The sequence below is a fragment of the Gouania willdenowi genome, chromosome 4 (assembly GCF_900634775.1).
Source record: "Gouania willdenowi chromosome 4, fGouWil2.1, whole genome shotgun sequence".
Classification (NCBI taxonomy): Eukaryota; Metazoa; Chordata; class Actinopteri; order Blenniiformes; family Gobiesocidae; genus Gouania; species Gouania willdenowi.
The window spans coordinates 14508399-14534174 of record NC_041047.1 but is presented as its reverse complement, the minus strand read 5'-3'; positions in this window follow the sequence as shown (position 1 = coordinate 14534174).

The window sequence follows — 25776 nt, the reverse complement described above, 5'->3', positions numbered from 1 at the left end:
AAACACATTCAATATGACTGTGTCCTTCTGAAGAGAGGAGCCATCAAGTACCAGTAGTCAAGAGAGGCATTTTGGTTCTACTATTCAATGACATCATTGAGGAGTATACCCTCATTAGACCAAAGGGAGGGAGTGCAATTAGAAAGTGCAATTAACCTTTAAAAGGCTGCCTATCTGCAATTAACAGGGATGAGTAATAGCCAGGTCGCCGTTATAAATCCAAGGCATTGCCATCCTCAGATCCTCCCGAGAGACTGCAAGGGCACCATTTAGGAGCTTGGTGCATCAAAAAAAGAAGATACTGTTAACTCACACTTTGGCACCAGTGGGATACTTTGTTAATTTGAAAATAAGCACATAAATGCAGTCATTTATTTTTTTTATATTTTGATATAAAGTCAATACTTATCCTTTAAATCTATCTTTGGATCTTTATTATTTCCTTGAACCTTTTACAAATGCAAACATTTTGATGTAATGGTATTAAAATGAGTTATTTTACTTCATGACTCAATTAAGAACTTTACAGCAATTGTTCCTTTCCACCTTTCACAAAAATCTTTTTTCACAGATCGCAATTTCATTTAGCAGACACTTTTATCCAAAGTGACGTACGGCACCAGCAGTTAGGATTAGGGGAATGAGCAACATCCCACATTTTTAAGATGTACATTGGACTAGCACACACTTCACACCAACGTCCTTCAACACTTTCTTGTACCGTCATTGTTGAATTTTACAATAATTTAAGACTTTTTTTTTAAGACAGCACAAACCATGCCCATGACTCCTACCCAGTGTAATTTGATTATATTTTTGAGAATACAGCAGCTTTTACATTATACTTCTCAAATCTATTTTAAATCAGTCAACTCAATACCAGTCTCAGAAAAAGAAAACAAAATGTTTTTTTGTTTTCCAATGAGCTTTTTATCCATTCCTAAACAAACAATCCAAACCATTGGGATCATTCAGCTTTAGCCAAAGTCTTAGAATCAGTTAACGTTACAACACAGCGTTTTATTGCTTCATTAAACAAGCTGGTACATGTGAATTACACAGTGGTAAATTGAATCAAAAAATAAACGTCAAAAAAAAACTGACTAAACAGTCCAAAAACTCTAGCAGCAATTCCTACTCGTTAAGTTAAAACCCACTTCCCGCCGCGTCACTTTACAGGGCTCTGCTGTTAACTCTTAGTTTACCTTCTTGGAATGGCGGCTTTGTCAAAAGGCTGGTTGTGATTGGCTTGATCACCATTCAATCAATCTAACTGGACCAATACATTTTCAACAATAATCCTTCTGTAAAAAGTGAGGGGGATAAATTTAAATTTTTTCTGAAAGTGCAGGTGTCGTATCCCCCGCATCCCCAACGGGTGAGCCACACCTGCCACCACCGCTCAAATCTTCTTACCAAGAGAGCATGCAGCACTCCGACAATGCCCTGCCCTGACACATCAGACAGTGGGCAGTCATCACATCATGACGTCTGTGAGTGATCTGAGGCATGTTTTAGGATTGATAAGGTTCACAGAGCATATCAGAATATTGTGGCGTTGCTTAAAACTCCCACCGACACATCAGCTGCTGCCACTCGCCTCCTGTGTTTCATACGTACCTATAAATGTGTGACAAACACCTGAGTATACAAGGGGGAGAGAAAGCACTGACTCACTTTTTCATTTCACGGTTGAGGAGATTTTTCAAAATTCTGATTTAAACTCAAACATGATTCAGCCGTTATGTAGCTCTCACGTTCATTTTTGCACTGTTATCAGTTGATATTGTGGGTATTTAGCTTTTCTATTAGAGTGTTTGATGTGCCTGTTAGAGTTATTAACATGATAATGTTGATCCAAAGCAAGTACAAGTCATTTTCTCAGAGCAAAGACTAAATATTTTGTGTACAAGCCAGACTCATTCCTGCTTAGCTGACTGCTCACTGTAGGCTTGGGAAAAAGATGCTTGAAATGCAACATCCTTTTGTACAAACTCTCCACTGTCACAGAGCTTGTACTTTCAAAAGTCAGTTTATGTAGACGTGCTATAAGCAGAAACCCTTTTACTACTGTAAAGACCACTTAAAGAAATCATACCCAGTGATGATTTAATACATATGGCAACTATCACAGTAATGTCCTCGGCTGTTTTCACAACACTCTGATGAAGTCGATGAGCCAGGAAACGTGCAGTTTATCCGAATGGTCTCTTTGGTGTCTTCAAGTTTTTGGCATGAAGAATGAAATGAATGAAGATGTTCTGTTGATTTCTACCACCAGGAAGCTTCAGATAAGTCATTTGGTTTCTATGTCGCTTTTTTCTGTGTATATTACATAACAATAATGTGCAATCTGGGCTGTTTGAGTAGTGAGTGGCTTTATGGTCAAGTGTTAAGACTGACTTCAGAAGATTTCAGGGAGATCTGTGTGTCAAGGCTGGGGGTGCAGTATGTAGGCCTGGTCCTGTCAGACCGATGAGGAAGTCGAGTGCTGTTTAATATGAATAGGCACATTTCTGTAATGTGGAGATTGTTGATCAACCTCTAGCCTGCTAAGTTTGAGAATTATTAATTTATTAATACTAATTCATGCATTTCTATCGGCCTTTAATTCCTACCTGGACTTGAGCTGACCCCAAATCTGGATCAAGTGTTTTGATTAATGACGCAACAAAAAAAAACATTAAAATCCAACATTTGAGTTAATGGATAACCTACTGTTCCTCTTAAGCTACCACCACCTGTCATCGGCTTTCAAGACTCTAAAAGTTTGAGTTTGACACATGTGCTGTCGGCCAATCACGGCACGCAAAGGTTAACAGCCGCACTTTAATTATCTTTTCAAAATCCATCAACAGATTCTGGGCATCTCTAAAATGACTCTTTCCCAATACATTAAAAAAGATGTACCGGTAACAGGGGTGTGACGTGACTCAATTGCAACACAGTTGCAGAGTGAAAGAGGGCGGGTTTCATACCAAGCTGTAACCAGGAAGTGACTCCAGAGAAAGTGCTGGAGAGTCCGGAAAGCTTCGTCAACAATCTAACCCAAGGCTCCCTGGAAGATTGTGAAACTCACGCCAATAAATCTTTTGTTTTGTGTATTCCAAAACCATTTCCCTATTCTTTTCATGCTGCTTTGATGCCAGGAATCAATCCCTGCCTGCCTGTGTGAAAGATGGCACCTTGAACACTGAAATAACTCAAGGTACACAAAATGATGTGGTACAGCTAATAATAAGGGGTTAGGGCTAGGGAAAATGGTAAGGGTTCCGGGTTACGGAAAAATGATATCTATTTAAAAACACCACTTTAAAATTCCCTCAAAAGAGCAGGGGAAAAAATCATTCCTAGCAACACAAAAATGATGAAAGCGTGTTGGTAGGCATGGAAGAATAGATTTCTTTACGTCACAGTTCCACAATCCTTCCGTGCGACTGGGCTGGATAATCACGTCAGGAGTGAATAATCTGCAAGGGTTCATATACTGGGTAGATTACTAATGAGGAGCAGGAGTGAATCAGGTGTGAGCTGTAGGGGGCGTGGCTTAAGTGAGTGGGAAAAGTAGGAGCAGAGGGTTCATTGAGCTGGAAGGCAGCAGCAGAAGAAGAAGCACTTAGAATAGAGATCATTCGGCAACACAAAGTATGAATTCATGGGCTGAATGATGTCCTCACGTGTCTGTGCTTCATCTTTTGTTCTCATTAATGGTTTTACTTCAGTTGGTGTGCTTAAGAATTTGTGCTGATGAAGCTACATTTCCGTGTAAGTCTAACACATTTTGGACGACAACAAGGTTTTTGAGAGGTGCCAACAATTTGTTTATGTAATGAAACCCCCATTTGCACTGAGCAAATGATGAGGATTCTCAGAGTTAATGGAGAAAAGCATATGTCTAATGTAAACGGGTTAATAACAAATGCCACAGACAAAGTTTTATCATTTATAACCATAGGTGTACATCAATAAATGTTACAGTCAACCTTATACAGTATAATCATATGTAAACCATCATTGGTGTACCCAAATTTCTTCTGCAGTGTTAAAGCAACAATTACTGACGTTACCAAAGCGGTTTGATTTCCTGCCAGTTACTGTGAAATCATGGCTCAAACAAGTGCATAATATGTGCAGATAGAAAATAAAACACGGCGATCAGAGCAGTAGCAGGTTACCGCACACACTGTTTTGTTTCTAGTAGGAGAGCCGTAATGTTCTTTTAAAATAAAGCTCTGAAAAATCAACAGAACTTCAAGTCGTGGCTGAGAACACGTACACAAACACTCGACCAGCTCGGCAGATTTAATCCCTGAAGTGGATGTGGGTAAATCTTCAATCGCTCACATGAGTCAGTGATTTTTAAGGGGCAAATGTTTTGATGTTTAGCAAAACTTCAAACAAATGGAAGCAATTACGGCACAACATACACACATACATACACGGACACGAACACATTATTTGTTCATTGTAGAAATAATAAAATGGAAGCCCGTGTCCACAAAAAAAAAAAAAAAAAAAATCACCAGGGCAAATCATAATTATGAGTTAGTTAAGTCATAAATATAAGATAAAAAGTCATAATTATGAGTTAGTAAAGTCATAAATATGAGATAAAAAGTCATAATTATGAGTTAGTAAAGTCATAATTATGAGTGAATAAAGTCATAAATATGAGATATATAGTCATAATTATGAGTCAGTAAAGTCAATTATGAGTGAGTAAAGTCATAAATATGATAAAAAAGTCATAATTATGAGTTAGTAAAGTCATAATTATGAGATAAGATGTCAAAATTATGAGTTAGTAAAGTCATAAATATGAGAAAAAAAGTCATAATTATGAGTTAGTAAAGTCAATTATGAGTGAGTAAAGTTATAAATATGAGATAAAAAGTCATAATTATGAGTCAGTAAAGTCATAAATATGAGAAAAAAAGTAATAATTATGAGTTAGTAAAGTCATAATTATGAGTTAGTAAAGTCATAATTATGAGTTAGTAAAGTCATAAATATGAGATAAAATGTCAAAATTATGAGTTAGTAAAGTCATAATTATGAGATTTTACTTCATAATTATGAGTTAGTAAAGTCATAATTTTGAAATAAAAAGTCAAATATGACATAGAACGTCAGAATTATGAGATAAAAAGTCATAATTATGAGTTAGTAAAGTCATATTTATGAGATAAGTCATAATTATGAGTTAGTAAAGTCATAATTATGAGTTAGTAAAGTCAAAAATATGAAACAGGAAGCCATAATTATGAGATACAAACAGCATTTGTCTACCAACACTGAACATAGTGCTTTGAGAAAATTATACTTGTAATTTGCACTATATAAATAAAGTTGAATTGAATGTTACCATTCTTAATTACACTTTGAATAAAAATTAATTCAAAAGTTCTTAGAATTCAACACATGGTACATAGTGTATGAAATAGAAGTACATAAATACATCTTTATTGCAAAATTATTTCATCGCATTTTTGTATGTTTCTTTGCAAATTTACATTAAAAATCATGTTTTCATAATTATGACTTGCCATAATGATTTTATTTTTTTTTAAAGTTTTTTTGTGGCAAAAACAGGCTTCCATAATTTTCAGATCAAAATGTAACGTCAATAGTTTTTTGTTTTTTTTTAACTCAGTTTTCATCATCAGTGTCAACGACTCGTAGTCCATCCTATAACTGGAGATGGAAGTCATGGTAAGCCATATAGGTACAGTATATATATTGAGAGATTCCAGATATGCATAAGGCAGTGACCAGCCATCACCTGACGGAATGTCAAATTGTAAAGTGACTGAAGAGATTATCAAAATAAACGCAATGGTCAATCACTGTGCTCGCTGTGATGTGAGAGGACAGGTTTAGGCAGTGTTTACCAAACCACTGTAACAAGCTTGGCCCACAAATGTAGTATTGTAACTTTTACTGCAACTACTAAGTTATAGGATCAATCTTATATCAATATAATTATATGTTTGACTTCAGCATTTGTGAGTGGAAATAGTTCAGACTCCTCCATGTGAACACGTGGCAGTCTATAGCAAATGTATGGAAAAAGAGCAGTAACAAAATAATAATATATAATGTAAAAAAAAATGTGTAATTACTGATAAATAAAATAGGTGTATTACCTAGGCCAGTGGTTTTTTTGGACCAAATTTCTTTAACTTCTGAATCCAAGTACCCCATGTACAACATTTTGCTCAGAGTATTATAAACAAAAACTAGAGGGCACAATGATGGAATAAATGAGTGATAACACAATTTTGTAAATAAGTATAGTGAAACAGTAGTGCCTCCTGAATGGATTTATTTTTTTTTTTTATTGTTTTTATCATTTCTGGTAATCTCCTCTTGTATTTTCAGTTCAAGTTTTAACCAAGATCATTTCCATCATTATTATTATAATTATCATTTTTAACAAAAAATAAATAAACATCATAAAACCTCAGATTTTTTAAGGCTTTTGTTTGTTAATTTTCCAATTTCTCTCTCTCGTGTACCCTTTGTTGCACCATCGCGTACCCCCATTTGAGAAACACTGAGTTAGGCAAATGGAGGGTATTGGGATAATTTAAAAAAAATAATAGCTTTTTTGTACATTTTTTAATTAAATTTGTAAATAATTGTTTAGATATTTTTAGGACAAATCCTGCAGTGTTGCAGACAAAATAAACTCAAACCAAGCTCCAAATATGATCTGTTTTTCTATCTTGGGAGATGCATGATATCCGTACCATTATCTAATTAAATGTGCGTCAGAAGCAAGAGGCATCTACATGATCTTTTTGATATTATGTATGAAATCACTCCGATCCTTTGAGACGATTGCGGCAAAAGATGAAGAGTGCAAGGGAGGTGCTTCAGGATAGTGGTAGCAAGCGTACACCAGTGACCTTTGGCTGAGCCTCCCTACTACTTGCACCAGCGGAAATGTGGGAGGGTGGGAGAACACACACAAAAAGTGCAGTAATACTAAAGAAGGGAAGGAGTGAAAGAGAGCAAGAAGCCACAGGAGTGGGGAGGGGCATGGGGGGGGGCAGAAACCGACAGGAGACGGGCTGGAAACAGAGAGAGCAAGACAGAGTGAGCATGGCTGATTAAGGGTTAGAGTTTACCAAAACATGACTTAAGCAATTAACTGTGAACAACCCATTCGAAGACGTCAACAAACAGCCGAAGAGGGGTTCCCGAAGGTAAAGCCACCACAAATGAATTTAAACCACACATCCGATTGCCTTATTTTGCATTTAAGGTGCCTATTCTGCCTTTCTAAAAATGCATGGAAAGTATGATATCATGTTACAATATTCCAGTTTTTCTTCGATACAACCAAATAAATGAGTTTGCCCTAAATCACCATTCCTGCTAAGTGTCTATAACCCCACAAAGGTCAGGTATCAGAAAAAGACAGCTAGGTTTTTTGAAACAATCCCACAGCCAGTCCTTTTAACACTTAGTTAACTTTGACACATATTAATTGGGACAAATAACATTTCTTCAGTTACTTTTAATGCATAATTATGAAATAAGAGATTTGAATACATTTTGTTGGTCTTCTGATCCATTCTTATCCAATCTGATCCGTACAAAAAAGGTAGGACGTATATGGGGGTGATTCAACAGTCAACAATATTACCTGAATTACTTGTATATATGTTCATATTCATATTGATCTTTATAATAATAATAATAATAATTATTATTATTATTATTATTATACTATTTCTGGTTTGTTTTGGGTTTTTTTCGCACCATCTATCAAGTAAAATTCTTCGTATTTTCTAAAAACTCAACTTGGCAATAACACTGTGTGAATTTATGCTTTTATTCTTTAAGCCTAAAGTCGAGTCTGGTGTGAAAAATGTCCTTCTTGAATGTGCCTATGGTGCATGGTGGTGTATGTACAGTATGAATGACAATAAAACTATATCTATATCTCTAAACTGATTCTGATGTCATGTGTTACATTTGCTGTAGTATATCTCAACCATGGTGCCTAATTGGTAATAATAATGGGAACACCCTGGCCCAATAACACAGCTACAGTAAACAATCAGGTACAAAGCAGATTACTGGACATGTCCACTCTCCATATAACCCAATAATCTTCTAGATAAAAGAAAATCATATTATGATGTTCCTAAAGTGATACACCTGGGTTTCATTAGCAGGGATTGCACATATTGTTTAACACACCATTAGGCACTAAAGTAAAAAGCCTGTTTTTTAATGTCGTCACAACATGTAATTGTTTCCTTGTTGCTATAAATATAAATGAAGGTGTGGCTCACACATCTGTTAAATTCTCCTCCTAAAATTGAGACGGGCTTAATACTTGAGTGTAAATAAGACGACTGACCTTTATAGTAAATTAGGCATCCAATCCCTGAAAACACACTGCAACCTTTGCATGTCTGAAAGCAGTTTTAAAACGAAATGTTATGTCTATAACTTCTGTTCCCTGAAGGAGAGGAACGAGGTACAACACATATAGTATGGGATATCACGCCCCCGCGTGGCCTACTGAAGAAAACCTCTAATCACGCCTTTAAGGCAGATGATCTGTGATGACGTAAATGAGGCTCCGCCTGCCTCATAAATACGCTGTCATCACAGTCATCCTTCAGTTCAGTAGCCGCTCTTCACCGAGCCCATCTGTGTAGCGGGGCAAAGAAGTGTTGTACCTCGTTCCTCTCCTTCAGGGAACAGAAGTTATAGACATAACATTTCGTTCCCTTTCAGTCGATTCACTCGGTACAACACATATAGTATGGGACATGTATACACGCCCCGCAGAGCAGCTATGAACCGGAAGCCAACCTCCAGCACCTCTAGTGCATGCTAGACCCAGTGGAAAGAACCGAATGGGCCACCGAAGGGGCCGTTACATCCAGACGGTAAAACCGAACAAAAGTGTGTGGTGATGACCAACTGGCAGCACGACAGATGTCACTCAAAGATACCCCCCTAAACAAAGCCCACGATGTACATACGCCCCTGGTCGAATGTGCTCTTACACCCTGAGGTAACTGAAGACCCCTGCTGTTGTAGGCCAGGGAGATAGCCTCCACAATCCAGTGAGAAAGCCGCTGTTTAGACAGGGCTTTACCCTTAGCTGGATTAGCAAAACACACAAACAGCTGGTCACATAAACGCACACTCCTAGTGCGGTCTATGTATTCACGTAGAGCACGTACAGGACACAAGGAATGTAACCTCCTTTGCTCCTCAGATGCAAAAGGAGGAGGGCAAAAACTAATTAGCTCAAAAATCATGGAGCTATGAGCTGAAGGGATGATCTTAGGCACATATGCCATGTTTGGGCGTAATGTGACCTTAGAACCATCTGAAGTGAACTGGGTACAAGAAGGATGCACTGATAAAGCATGAAGATCGCCCACTCGCTTAGCGGAGGTCAAAGCGAGAAGTAGTGCAGTCTTATATGACAGAAATTTCATATCTGCTGACTCCATAGGCTCAAAAGGGGGGCCACAGAGAGCATCCAGCACTACAGTTAAATCCCATGAGGGGATGATGGATTTCACCACAGGCCTCAGCCGGCGAATTCCCTTTAAAAAACGCATGGCCAGCGGATGCGCACCTGGCGTCACTCCATTGAAACCAACATGGCAGGCAGATATAGCCGCCAAATAAACCTTAATAGTGGAAAAGGACAGACCTTTATCCAACAATTCCTCAAGAAAAGTCAAAATCCCCACAATCGAACACTGAAATGGGAGTACATCTCGGTCCTGACACCATTGCTCGAATGCTCGCCATTTATAAGCATATAAGCCACGAGTGGATGATGCCCTAGCACTCTGGATCGTTGCCACCACACTTGGGGGCAGACCCTGAGCCATTAAATTTGACCGTTCAACAGGTAGGCATGTAGCTGCCACAATTCCGGACGTGGATGAACCACTTCTCCACCTGCCTGCGAAAGGAGGTCCCTGCGTAGAGGAAGCTGCCACGGCTCCGCTGCCAGTAGATTGATTATCTCGGCATACCATGATTTCGCAGGCCACCGAGGGGCCACCAGAATCAGGGACAGACCCTGACGACGCACTCTCTCCAACACAGGCAGTATCATTTCTACTGGGGGAAACGCATACAGAAGCATGTTGGGCCATGGGTGCGCTAGCGCATCCATACCCAGAGGTGCATTGTGGTCTGTTATGGAAAAGAACAGGGGGCAGTGGGCGTTTGCCCTGGAAGCAAAGAGGTCCACCTCCGCCCTGCCAAATCGAACCCATATCTGAGCCACTACCAAAGGGTGTAATCTCCACTCTCTCACAAGGGGACCCCCTCTGGAGAGAAGGTCTGCACCCAGGTTCAGGCGTCCTGGAACATGAGTGGCTCTCAGAGACAGAAAATGAACGCTGCCCCACATCAACAGAGAGTGAGTCAGTTTTAGCAGGGGAAGTGATCGTGTACCCCCTTGCCTGTTTATGTACGAGACCACTGTAGTGTTGTCCGTCCTGATCAGAACATGTTGGTCTGATAGCACAGAGCGAAAATACTTCAGGGCCAAGAAAGCTGCCAGCAGCTCCAGATAATTTATGTGAAGCCTGCTCTGTACTGAGGTCCAGAGTCCTCTCACTGCTGCTCCGTTGCACAGAGCCCCCCATCCCATCAGGGAGGCATCTGTGGTCACCACTTTGCGAAAGCACACCCTCCCTACCGGGGAGCCCTGGCTTAGTAACCCGGGATCCCTCCAAGGGTGGAGAGCCATCATACAAGACGGAGTTATTATCAACATCCGCTGGAGGTGACGCTGTGGACACAGCCGGTGTGAGCGAGACTAGCGCTGAAAAGCGCGCATCTTTAACAGTCCGAGCGGCACTACAGCAATCATAGACGCCATCATGCCCAAAAGCTGCAGGACCAATCGGAAACGTAGTTTGCGTCCCAGTTGAAACTGAGCGAGGCAGCGGTGAAACGCGGCCACCCTGCCCTCCGACAGACGCGCTCGGCCGGTTAAAGAGCATATCTCCAGACCGAGGAAAGAAAACTGCTGACTCGGGGTCAGCGAGCTCTTTTTCATGTTCACTGAAAAGCCCAGAGCTCGGATATGGGACAGAACAAGAGACAGATCTGCTGCTGACTGCTCTCTCGAACTCGCTAACAGAGCCCAGTCGTCCAGATAGGCTAAGACACGCACGCCTTTCTCCCGCAGAGGAGCTAACGCCGCCTCGACACACTTGGTAAAGGTGCGAGGGGCGAGCGACAAACCGAACGGAAGCACAAGGTATTCGTAGGCTACACCTTCGAATGCAAACCTTAGAAACTGCCTGTGGTCCGGGTGTATTGCCACATGAAAATAAGCGTCCGTGAGATCTATAGTTGTGAACCAATCCCCCGGATTGATAGCGCTCAGTAGCTGTCTGAGTGTTAGCATCTTGAACCTGTACGTCCGCAGATACCTGTTCAACACTCGCAGGTCTAATATAGGACGGAGTCCCCCCCCTTTCTTCGGAATAATGAAATAACGGCTGTACCAACCTCTTTTCATCTCCGAAGTGGGCACCACTCTCACCGCTTTCTTGCTCAAAAGCGTGTGTATTTCCTCCCTCATTACAGCTGCAGCCTCCTTCTTTACCACTGTGTTTATTACAGAAGTGAAGCGTGGAGGTCTGACCCGGAACTGTAACCGGTAACCCATAGCAACGGTCCTCTCTACCCAAGGGGTGAGTGCGCATGCGCGCCACCTGGGAAGGTGGGCAGCGAGCGGACTGACCTGTAGCACTGTGGGTGGAGTGCTGCTGCCCTCTAGCGTGCTGGGGGGTAGCAGCCTCACATGACCGACCAGGTTTACATGAGTTGGAGCTTGTGTTGTTTTTCTTTGTTTTTGTATACAAAATGCACTTTTTATTGAGTGCCACATGGGCATATTTGCAGTAGGCACAGAGTGAACCTTTAAAGGGGCACCAAGAAAGTGACGAACATTGCAAAACTTTACAGTAACCTGAGAAACATTCAACACCCCCGAACTGGGGTTTATAAACAGAGGTAACAGATGTGCATTTGTGTGCATGGGGGGATTGTGCTTGGGAGACTGTGTTAGGAGAGAACAATGCCTTTTGGGATTGGGCCCCTGAACAGAACTCGGCCGGCGCCTTTTCGGCGGCAACAAAATAGGGACAGCAGCGTCTCCCTGCTGCTTCAGTCCCTCTCCACTCAGTCCCACTGCTAGGAGGTGTGTGGCTTCTTCCGCCTATGCGCTGGGCCCTTTTGGAAGCCCTGCGGCGGACCTTTGCTCCAAGCCGAGTGGTGTGGAGCATGACGAGGAACCTGCGGCGCAGGAGGCTGCACCTTCCCCGGTTGTCCGAAACCTGACGGAGGTGTAGCCTTCTTGTAGGGCGGCGGAGGTGGCGCTGCAGGCCTGCGTGCACCTGCCGCTTGTTTGGGCTTAGCGTCACGCCTGGGTATGATGCTGCGCAGGGCTTCAGCTTGTTTCTTCCCTAACTCAAAACGTGCCTGAATGGCGTCAAGAGATTGCCCGAACAAACCCATGGGAGATACCGGCTCGTCCAAATAAACGGCCCGGTCTCTCTCTGGAACATCCGATAGAGTCAGCCACAGGTGTCTCTGTGACACCACGGTAGACGCCATTCCTCTGCCGAGGGAGAGCGCTGCACAGCGGGACACCCGGAGGATATAATCCGTGGCGACCCTCACCTCGTTAAGAAGAGGAGCCAGAGAGCTGTCGGGGGGAAGCAGCGAACTGAGCTCAGCCAGCCGCATAGCCTGATAGGTCTGCAGCATGGTGACAGAGCTCAGTGCACGAGCGGTGCCTGCCTGTGCTCTGTAGATTTTATCCAGCTGCGAGGAGGAAAATCTACAGTGCTTGGAAGGAAGCGATGTGGGGCCGCTCACGCCATGGTTGTGAGAAGGCGCCAGATACGCAGCCAGAGAAGGCTCCATAGGTGGAGGGTTGACTAAGCCAGCCTTTTCCGCTCCATCCAAATCCAAAAACTGTCCATAGCCGGGCACCGTGACGCGGGTAGACAGTGGTTTGTTCCATGTTGATGTCAACTCCGAGATAAAATCCGGGAACATGGGCAGGCTATTCTTAACCACCCTAGGCTCGGGAGGGAGAAAAAATCCCGCAAACCGTGACGGTTTTTGAACCGGGGGAGGAGAGGGCCACTCCACTTCCAGCCTCTCAGCTGCACGGCGGCACAGAGAGTAGAAAGATGTGTCGTCCTGGTTAACCGGCGCAGCAGCGGCGGCACATTCTCCAGGCGACAACGCATCTAGCTCATCCTCCGACAAACCATGAACGTCCAGACCGATGTCCAGCACGTCATCGTCCTCACGGTCGGCTTCTAGTCCTACCAGAGGCAGGTTAGAGCCCTCGGAGAACTCCGGCTCGACCTCGGCCAACCCGTGCACGTACTCCATGTGGTCAGCCCAGCTAGTAGCGGGGACTTCGACCACAGGTTCCTCATCACCAGACTCGGACGAAGCCGGGTCCCTAGACTCGGATAGGAGAGGGTCATGCCGTGCGACCGCAGCTTTTCCCAGAACCTTCTCCACGAAAGTGACCCGCCTTTCCAAGGTTGAACGCCGAAGCTGGCGACAAAACGCACAGGACTCGGGCTGTGTCAACGCTCTCCTGGCGTGGACTATTCCCAGGCAGACGGGACATGCTTCGTGCTGGTCCTTATCGTGTAAGGAGAAGCCGCACCCCTGAGGACAGGGGCGAACAGAAGACTTCTTCCTTGCGTTAGCCTTCGTGCTCATTTTGATACACCGAAGCTTGTTAATAGAACTAGCGCTCCGCGGGCAGCAGCAGCAGCTGCTAACACCAACAGGAGCAGTTAAACTAATTCTAAGTAGGCAGTAGCCAAGGCAGAGACAGAGCTAACTAGCAGCAGCTTGTTAGCTCCACTCGGTAGAGGTGTTCTTAGCGAGGTGAAGAGCGTAAGAACTGAAGGATGACTGTGATGACAGCGTATTTATGAGGCAGGCGGAGCCTCATTTACGTCATCACAGATCATCTGCCTTAAAGGCGTGATTAGAGGTTTTCTTCAGTAGGCCACGCGGGGGCGTGATATCCCATACTATATGTGTTGTACCGAGTGAATCGACTGAAAGGGAACAGCAGGTCAGTTTTATTACATGCCTTCAAATAAAAGCAAACCCACCTTGACAGAAAATGGCACCTCAGTCCAATGACGTACAAATTTAGCAAAGTTAGCATGACAGTAAGAGGAACGTTTTAAAATGAGCGCAATATGTGGATAGTTTAGTTAACTAGTTGTTATTTATGTGTGTAGATTTCTATAATTCAAGAGAAAAAGTACGGAGCCCTGCTGAACAGGGGTGTTTGTATTTTGTAAGTAAAGTAGTCTTGTGACTGGTTCTTCTGCATAATAAACAAAAGTCTCAAAGGAATGAAAAGGGAGAAGAAAAAAAGGGGCTTTTGAATCGATGATCGATGAGGGGACTTTATTTTGACTTCAAAGCCGTTGAGTTTTGCTCAGTCTGGGTTCTGGCCCTCTGTTAGCTCCTCCAGTGGTTGGAGAAAAAGCACACGATACATCTCAGTCCTCACTGGAAACCAACCCCTGCTGTTGCAAACAAAAAGATTTCAACAATGATACGTTCTCCTACTCTGGCACTACGGACCAATGGTCATTTTTTTCCCCCCATTCTCCACATTTCCCCCCATTTTTGTCTTCTTTTTGGCAGTTGTTTTTATTGGTGGTCCTGTTTTGTGCTTAGTGCCCGTGGGCACCTAATTGAATGATTCTTTCATTTTCTCTTTCTTTGGTTTTTCTTTGTGACCAGGTGCGTGCTGGGAATACCTACTACTTCTATCGGAGGTCATGTAGACCCCGCTATTCAACGGCGTGGCTTTTTTCTTTGTGTGTTCTGAGTGATGTTTACCATTGTGAACTAATCATGCAACAACTAATTCAATTAAGGAGGCCAAAAAATGGAGCATTTCCCTCTCTAAGCTTGTGAAAGTGCCAAGATGAGGTCCAACCTCCACTGACGTCATAATTGTGATTAACTCCCTGCACAAACATAAATCAGACTCTTTTTCAAGCCTATTTAGTTTCTAAAACTATGTCTAGTTCCAGGACCAATGTCACCGCTTCATCCCAGAAATCTACTTTTACATTTATTTGTTTTGAAATTCTATGCTATTGATCTCTTATTAAAGATGAAACATAGCTCCAGAGGTAGTAAGCCTGTAGCTTCTGCTGACTTATCACTGTTTTTTCTTGGCTGAAACTTTGCTTGAGATGCACAAATGTTGCTTCCACTGCAGCAGCAGCAATGCAGAGGCTGAGCACTTATGAGCTCTGTATAATAAATAGAAACAACAATGGGGCAAAGAGACAGTATATGGTGTGGACTGTGTGTGTGTGTGTGTGTGTTTTTAAACTGTGTCATGATGATGATGAACATATAATTCTAGTTTCAGACTTGTCAGTTTGAAAGAGGAACTTTCAGTTTTTGCACTTTAAAAAAGTTAAATATTTTATTTATTTATGGTTTTATTGTATATTTGATTATTCTGTTTGAAACTTGAAAAGCTCATACAAAGTTCAAAGTCAAATAAATTGAAATGTATAAACTTGATGACGATGATCATCATGATGATGATGATAATAATAATAAACTAAATACATTAAAAAAATTGTGGGTTTTTATCATATCGTGACCTCAGTATCATTTCACCTCTACTTTTTATTTATCAATTATTATTCAAATACTGAGTTATAATCCTTCTTTTTAGGACTCCAGCATCATCTGCATCACAAGTGTCAAACTCAAGGCCCGGGGCCCAAATCCGGCCCTTGAGGCCATCTAATTAAATGAATGTATAAATGACCAAATAACTCAGTTGTAGATATCTCAGCATTTTTTAAATACACAAATTCAATGAAACTCAACAATATTTGGAGGAGCACAATTTTCCCACGCTTTTTGTCACATGACTGCAGTCATTTTAAATCTCAAATTGTTTAAAGGTCTCAATTTTTTCACATAATTTCCCTAAATTAAAATAAAAATTGGTCATAAAATCAATACAATTTAAAGCTGCAGTTTGTAATTTTTTTTTTTTTTTCATTTGGTCAAAAATCCATAATCATCTTATCATATTGTATTGTATACTGTAATCCAAAGTGTTCTGAGTGGACAGTGAATCTCTGCTCCTTCTCCTGGCTCTGTAAATGAGCTTTAGAAATACAGGAGTCTGGACTTCAGCCAATCAAAGATCTTTCTACCAACAGGGCGATCCCATGAGTTGTTTTAAGCATTACTATTGACTGCTTGAGCTGCTCGTCAAAACTTGATGCGCGTTCCCGAGATTAGACTAGGGACAGTCCAATGGCATTATATTCCATCTGAAGTGTCTAATGCGGCTTTTGGTACAGCGGTTACACGGCAAAGCAAGAGGTAAAAGGAAGACTGAGATGGAGAAGCAACGGAATAAAGGCACAATTGTGTTCAGGAGGAACGCTTGTCCGCGGAGTCGGTGTGTGCAGCAAACTGAGAGCGATCCGTATTTAGTCAGCACAGTCCGCCCCAAGTCAGAGAGAGAGAGTTTTAACAGAGGGAATGAATAGCTTATTAAAAATGATTTAAGATGGAAATAACAGACTCAGTTAATCTGCAGTGTGGACGGAGTTTGTTCTGATCAGCAAGGATCAGCTCGACTGCTTGTGTTTGAGGAGCAGCTGTGACTCTGACCCTCTTACTCTGATCACAGTAGTGAGTGATATGTGCGTTCATGTCTCTGAAACATCAGAAAACTCTTCAATAACACAAGATAAAGTTCCTACATTTGTTACTAGTCTCTATGGAGAAAACAGTCCTCGCAAAGAGTTCCACCGTGTGCGCAAGCACGCAGAGTTTCGTTCAGGAGGGGAGGGGGGAGCGCCTCAAGATTCTACAAACTCCAGCTTTAAAAGAGAAAATCCTGCGGGACTGATATCCGTCACTTACTTTCTGGATATTGTTGGTGCCTTATGTACTTTTTGAATCATTTATACGGCATGAAAAGTGCAAACTTGGGGACATTGATATTGAAATTATTAATTTCCCAACGAAAATCTGCGGCCCGCTTAAGTTCAAACCACTTCGTATTTGGCCCCTGAACTAAAAGGAGTTTGACACCCCTGACCTCCATCCCTCCAAACAGAATTCATAAGCTTTCAAAATTTAAGTGAAACCTTAGTGAATCATAGAAGACATTATTCTGCCTTGGAAACAATATGGACAGTCAATTTTCTGTGCTGTTGTATGAAGCATAATGCAATGTATTGGCCTTCTGCAACAAAAACTGTTGATCAATGAACAAAGTCATTTTAGTATAATGGTGACAAAGCAAGGTTAATTGTTAACATTGCATGCAGTTTCTGAGTAGAATGTGTGCTTGTGTGAGTCAGTGCTGCACTGAATGTGCTTTTTTGGTGATGACTTCTCTTGCAACCCTTGTTGAGACAAAATGCTAATTTCTCTATACCAACTTCTGCTTGACACCATTAAAAGCTGTTCAGACCCTATAGTGTGCTTAAAGATAAAAGGGTTCATAAAATGCTGTATATTCAACCATGCAACTGAGGCCCAAGTTACAGTACATACAATGCCAAGATTTTACCCCCCTGAGCGTTTGGGGCAAACAGCTATGGCATGTCAGGAACTTTAAATATTCCATGGTATTTCTTATGTTAGATCATGTCCACAATAATATGTATGATTGATTTTATGGAGTCTGACAATAACCTGCTTTTGACCTGCATTGAAAAGCTTTGACGATAATGAGAGTGGAAATGGTAACTTTTCTGTGCAGCTTGTCAACACTGCCCTGTGTGGCAGAGAGGTAGGAGACAACAGTCGCAACCCTGCAGGTGAAAGAAAAGTTACTCCAAGTTATACGAAGCCTTTCAACACGATAGCACTGTCCTCACAAGGATACAGACCATTGTGTGAAGGTGCATGCTCATGCTCAATTGCTTGTGGTCTACCAGAGTTGATTTTTACGGGGCTGTTTTACAAATCAAGACTGTGGTAAAAGTTAGTTCCTATAATGGAAAAGGAGGCTGGTTTTAAAATAAAAATAGAATTGGCCTTTATTTTTGCTTTATTTTATTTTCATGAGGGCAATCAAACAAATGCATGCTGATGGGTGGAATGTATGAGCTTAATGTCTGCTTTGGTATTCGGCCACTTTGCTTCAACTCAAGTAATTCCTGTTATGGATACAGTGTGGGAAAACTGAGCTCATATAGCATTGCTATAAACCTTAGAGTATTAATTTGACTTCACTTGTGCAGTGCTTTTATCACATCTGGGGCAGTAACTCACTGCTTAAATCACATTCATCCATTTACTCACACATGCACGCACACACACACACACACACACACACACACACACACACACACACACACACACACACACACACACACACACACACACACACACACACACACACACACACACACACACACACACACACACACACACACACACACACACACACACACACACACACACACACACACACACACAGGTGGTATTCTTTACAAGAGCCTGCAAAAAATTGGCTAAATGAATTTGCCAATCAAGTTTCATTTTGAAATTTTATTCTGTGATACTCAGCAAAAAGGTCCTGGGGTGGACACTTGGGTCCTATCTGTGTGGAGTTTACATGTTCACCCCGCGCTGCATGGGTTTCCTCCCACAATCCAAAATTATGACTGGTATAGGTTGATTGGAGTCTCTAAATTGCCCACATGAGTGAATGTGAGTGTGAGTGGCAATTATAATTGTGCTTTTGTTTAGAGATGTTTGATATTAGCCTTTTGCGTATATCCGATATGCCAATATTGTCAAACATTACATTTCTGATTTTTGAAATTTAGGTGTCATTATGTATGTATTTCTCTTTGGAATTAATAACACATAACTAATTCAACCTCAGGTATGGAAAAAATGACATATTTTTTTCTAACATGTTTTTTCAAACAACACCACATTGGTTTTTCAATACTGGTGGAAAAACTGGTACTAATATTACATTTTATGGCACATTTAGGCCGGTAATATTGCCCATCTCTACTTGTGATGATGAATGGATGGATGGAGTCACTGATAAAGATAAATCATTTACCTAACATGAGGATAGTTAACAAATGACTGTGAAATAATGACAATTTCTTTTTCTAAAGAAGACTAGACCTTAATTCAGCTTATTGAGGCGACCCGCTAATAAATAAATCGTCTGGAGACAGGCTTTCTCCAAAAACCTGGTGCCATGACTCCAGTAACTTCACCAAAATTACTGTAGAATACAAGTTTCCAGCAGTTGAGTGGAAAATGAGGCCTCCATCATGAAAAGGAGACCACACAAGAGCCACATAGGTATTAAACTTTCCCACTAAAAGTTTATTGAGTTATTTTTGTTGCTACATCACAATATCCAGCTCAGTATGCAAAAAGGAGGGATCAACTATGTAGTTTCTCACAATTAAAACCAGTTCCCTGAAGCAGCAGCATGCTGGGCATGCAGGTAAATGCAAGCAGGGAATCCTCGGGATATTCTATACTGGGAAGGGGTTTCCCATAATTCAGGAAGTAAAGGAAAAGACATAACACTACAGAGCTGCTTGTGTGTCTCTTGATTAGCGTATCTATCCGGGGCTTCCTCTTAAGCTTTTTTATTTATTTATTTATTTTTTTTTTTCATTATTGTGTTAAAAGGCTGCAAATCAAAAATAAACTTAAATATTCATCTGGCACTGTCAATTGACATTGGTATTCCCTTTTATTGTAAATATTCTGCTTTACTTTAGTTAGGTGAAGACATTGGCATAGGCAGTGGGGAAACACCCATCCTTTACTAAGGATGAAAGCCATGATAATGCACTGCTATAATTAGAAACGGGTTGCACCCTTGATGAGTGTGATCCTCTACGAAAGCGTTCCTTAGACCGAGGAGTTATCATAATCAGTGATGTCACATCGCCCAAGGGGATTTCACAAGGACAATGGCGTCATCTACTCAGCAAAATGGAAATTCCTGATTGAAGCCCCTTGGCTTCTCCTCATAGTGTGTTGCAGAATAAATGAGTATTTTGTACACATTAGTCGTTTTACTAGAGAGTTCAAGTATGTGAACATCTAACACGTGAACTGCGTCCAACATACCTAAATACATGAAGACCATATCTCACAACTTTGTATAGTGCTTACATGTGAATGTGTTTGTTTTCCCAGGAAAGTAATGGAAAAGTCTTTGTTGGTTGGCAGTGACGGTGGAACGCTGGACAGAAGCAGACTTTATGAACAGGTTAACGAGTAAAAAAGGTTGGGAATGGAGCATGAATCTGTTGCTAATCAATGGAGGAGGACTTCTACCTCACAAATGAGATGTTTCATCAAATCTAAGCTTTTGCTCATTCAAATACATATAATACCTTGATGCATATTTCTTTCAGAATACAGATTGATTGTATCGGAGAACTATGAAGTAAACCAATTCTAAATGCAGCCTGAATAAAATATGGACACTTGACCATTAATAAAAGCCAATTAATGTCCATCAACTTGTCAAGGGACACGTATAAAGAGCTTTGGTGAAAAAACACAAACAGTCATGGCAACAAACAAGGTGTGTGCTTCGTTTAAAGAGCCTTGTGAAAACTCTTTTACCAAATTAAAGCATCAAGAGTTGTGCCAAAGGGAATTTCTCTTTTGAAAGCAAGAACATTGAAAAGTCTTATCCAGTTAATGACTTGGTGCTGCATGAAAAAAATAGTTTTCTTCTGAGATGAATGGCTATAATCCTTCATTCGTCCAAAGATTTGACTTTCGTCAGACACACTTTTCACATTTACCACATGATGGCTGACAGTGAAGAAAAGCTGAGTTCAATCAAAGGATTTGACCCGCTTGGCCTTTAACATCTAACACCAATGGAAAACATGGAGCTGTTCTTCAGCACCAGTGCTATGAGTGAAAATATACCATTTCAAGATCTGTATATCTGTGAATTTGTAGGCAGTCAGCGCTACAAAACAGTTGCTGTGTGGAAACTATTACAACTTTGCTCATTGTTGAAGAGTTGTTTACATTTTTATATGAGAAACTCATCTTAGTTTAAGAGCCAAATATGAAGTAGTTTGTTCTTAAGTGGGCCGCAGATTTTAGGTGAGAAAAAGAGCACTTTCAACATTAATTTCAACCAAGCTTGCACTTTACACGACGTATAAATGACACAAAGCATGTGAGGCACCGACAATATCCAGGCAATAGTTGCTGCAGGGTTTTCTCTTTTAAATTTCATTGATTTTGTGACCAATTTTTATTTACTTTGTGGAAATTATGTGAAATAACATCAAGTTCTTTGAACAATTTGAGATTTAAAATGACTGCAGTCATGTGATAAAAGCACTTGGGAAAACTGCAATCCTCCAAATATTGTGGAGTTTCATTGAATTTGTGCATTTAGAAGGGCTGAAATATCTACAACTGCATTATTTGGTAATTTAGACAATAATTCATGTTTTTTCTGTCTTTTTAACTTTCTCCTGCGCGCCAAATCGAATTGTCTAAAGGGCCAGATTTGGACCCCGGTCTTTGAGTTTGACACATGTGAATTAGACCAAGGTGAACCACTTTACCTGTGTTGCCTGAAGTAATTAAAGTTTTTTTTATGGTAGTGCCTGAATAAAAACAAAGACTTTGAAAAGGACAAATGATGAACAGAATCCGGTAAATTAATTTGCAAAACTTTGTTGCTGACCTTGACCTGGCAGTAACCAGCTATAGAGTCAACTTCACTCTCTGTGGTCTTAATTTCGAACTTTTCTTTTTTGCGAAAGCCACCACCTGAGCTGAGATCAGAGATGCTGTCAAACTAAGCAATACAGGTTCTCAGTCTGGCCAAAGGGAAATGAGTCCCTCGTTCAGCTGCTTTGAAATCGACTTCAATCTATCAGAGTGTGGCATGAAAGGAGAAAATGGCTTTATCTTTTCATTCAAGAGTCTCTCACTGAGTATTAAACTCTTTAAAGTATGAGCTAGCAACATGCCCTCTGAAGATCAAACTGTTGCTGTAGTCACAACGGTAACATCATCAATTTAGGCTTGTTTAAACTGATTTCTGGACATCAGCGCTCTGAAAACAACATTCAAGGTTGATGGTTTTGGTTTTCAATTACAATGACCTTTTCTAAACACTGTCATCTCAGAAGATGAATCGACAATATATTCAGTTTTAGATCAACTTCTAAAGAAAGTAAAGCTCTTTAATTTTTTGTTTGTTACTTTAGGTGCCATAAATCATAGCCTATGGAATAAATGCCAGAGAAAAAGTACAGCAAAATAAGTATAACTTTTTTTTTTTTTTTACCAAAGAAATATAAAAGACAAAAAGAAAATGAGTTGGACTATACATTATAATAGAGTGGAAAGGCAGCACAATAGGTTACATACTATAATCATTAAAACTGTAAAACACTTATATTTACCTAATATTTTCAAACACTATATCGTAATCTTGTAATAACAGAGACTATCACACTTTTATTCAAAACCTTATATTTGTTCATGTTTACATTAATCCTAAAAGTAAATACCAAATGGTACAATGAACATTGATCCTACAGAATTTAAGTGAAATTAATTTTTTGTTATAGTCACTAAACTCAACTCAATGCATGTAACCAAATAATGTGGCACAGCTTGCCATTCAAAAACATGACATTATAATAATAATCACACGTACAAATACAGATTTTTCCGTCAAAATAAGAAAGCTGTAGTGTTATTCCTAATCTGTAAGTGTCAACCAACAACACAAAGACAGAAGATGATGCTGTTGTCAAGAGCAGTGCAAGGAGGGTCCCAAGATTTATTGACAAATGTATACAGTACATCAAGGCTAGCATGCAAAATACGGTTAATCTCACTAAATATGATGCTACTTTCACTGTGTCTATGCTACACTTTAATAGTTATAAAAGTAAATGTCACTTTAACAATAGATTTTTTGAACTGATAGTGTCAAAGAAACTTGATATAATGATAAAATCCTCCAAATTTTCATCTAAATGTTGGATGCCATGTTTTGCCAGTGATTGTTTTTTCAAGGACTTCCACACAATGTCAGCCAAATCATTAGATTCATGTTCACACACAGGTACACACAGCTCTTCAATATTCTGCTCCCACCATTAAGCAGTCACTTCTCAGCCTTGCTTCCCTCCCATTTTTCCACTTTTTAATATAGTCAGCGGCATTTAGTGAAGTTCTGGTGATTGAAGTGCAATAATCAGACAACATCTGCCACACAGTAACCCAAACACCTGAGATGGTAAATTCACATTAGATCTGTCTCACTGAAGGAAATAATGGTGTAGGAAATGTAAGGTCAGACAGTGTTTTAGTTTATGTTACTCTCTATTGAAGATAGCAACTCGGGCTCTTGCTCTATTTTAATGTTTTTTGTGGCATATTTAGATGCAAATCAATGCCTCAGTTTGGTTCAGGTCCTTCATGCTTCAGAGGTTTGACTAGCCATCGAAGAGATTTAGGTTCCTCAACAACCTCTTTACAAGGTAGAGAACCTTAAGCCCCTATTTTAGGGTCACCTATTTTTATGCTGTTTGTACACATAACCACTTGAGAAAACATGGTATTTCATTACAACGCTATGCAGATGACACACAAGTATTTTTTCTTCAATTTAAAACTTTGTATTGTATTTTTTTTTATTAAAGAAAGTGTTTTTGGATTCCAACTTAAAAAAATAAAAATAGGCCTTAGATATTTGTATTTGTATAAGGATTTATAATTTGTTTAAGTATACCAATTTTCTAACTGCAAGCTACAAGTTACGAGTCATTAAGGAAAAACATGACACGACGTAACTAAGTGCTAAAAATTGGGAGCAGAACTACAAAGAGTAATAATGACATCACGACAACATGAAATGCAAACACTGAATGGCTAGAATCTTACATGTGTTTGAAGGCTAAAAGTTGATATAAAAAAAACATTGCATTCACAAATACATCATCTGAAGTACATTTATGTGATGGGTTGTGCATCCATCTAAAATGAAAAGTTATTTTAAAGTACATTTTTAATGGAAATGTAGTTGTGGATATATAACTTTATCAAGGAGGGGAATTCTTCCCATGACTTTCAACACAGTAACTCAATTTGTATTGTTTATGCAAAATCTCCATCTTTATTATTTGGACTCAAACTTGTATTCTTTTTGGCTCAAGTATTTTATTGTTTTTTTTCTCCCACTTCTTATCTGTCTCACTAACTTTCCATTTTCCTATTTCACCGCTGCTGTGAACTGACTTTCCCATACACTGCAGGTGTGGTTATACCCAAATTCAAAAGGGAATTACAGTGAAAACATCTCTGGTTACCGTTGTCTCTCTGACTATGTTCCTTACTAATTTTTTTTTTTTTAACACTGGCTTGTTTGAAGTCATGAATGAAAAATGAAAATAATCTCTACTGAGTGAGTGCTGTTCAACAGCAATTAGAAACCTTACACATGTACTGGATACAAGTGCTGGGCTACATTAAAGCCCTCTTTTACCGCTGTGATCAAAAGCTTAAATCAATGTGCAAAATCTCCCAAGTGAGTCCAAGTAGCGCCAAGTAAAACCAAGAATTTGGTTCTTGACAAAAGACCAAGAGTAGTAATTTAGCATAAAATCCGATCGGATCTGTGATGCAACATTATTACATCTGTCCTACTTTCTCATAGTCCAAAACTGATGATTTTATTCTTCTGCATATATTTTAGGATGTTTGATATATACTAAAATAGTTCATTTTCATATAATTTGAGTAAAGATAAATATAAGAAGATCAGGTCACACAGTAAACTCCATCAGTGTGTTAGCAAAATTAACGTTGCCTCTTGAGAAATGGTTGCTGGGCTTACCTCGCCAACCTGAGCATGACAATTATTTTTCCTCTTTATAATTATGGTCCACATTAGTCGAGGATGAGAGACTTTCACAACGAGCTTTCCTTCAAAACGTGACTATTCTCCTAAACTTGCACAGCTTGAAGATGAAACCAGGATATTCTGGCAAAGCCGCTTACTGTGATATTTCAATAGAAGTGATTAGTGTGAAAGTTGACCATTAATTGCTAGAACATTGAAATTAATTGATGTTCAGAATTGAAAGCTGAGCACATCACAGGCTTAAGCACATTAAATGATGTTTGCGGGGAAGCCTTTGTTGTATTCCTTTTTTCTTCTATGTCCCCCTCCTTTTTCCTGCAACTCAAAAGCTTCTGTGTCACAATGCACACCTACACGTATGAGTCTCACTCATTTTACATGTGGAAATTTTAGCATTAGAGAAGTAGAACTAGACAGTGACACATCAGTATTTTGTGTTTATGACTCAGTGAAAATTAAGTGTAGTAATTTAATCTGGTCAGTCACGAGCATTTAAGCACTGAAACAATTCTTCTTCTTCTGAAACTCCAATATAGTGTCCATATTTTACAATGTAAGAGTTTAATCAAAGATAGAACGTCGAGAAGTTGGAAAACAGTTAATTTGTTTCATCTAAATAGATTTTGTATATTTCTTAGCCTCAAAGGGTTTTACACTTTTATTGGTTATCAAAGCATTCAAGCCATAATAAACGATGTAAAATCCAGTCATTCATCTTCTATATGACAGGTATCCCAAGCCATTCCCAGCTGAACGATAAGCAGGTTACACCCTACGTCACTGGT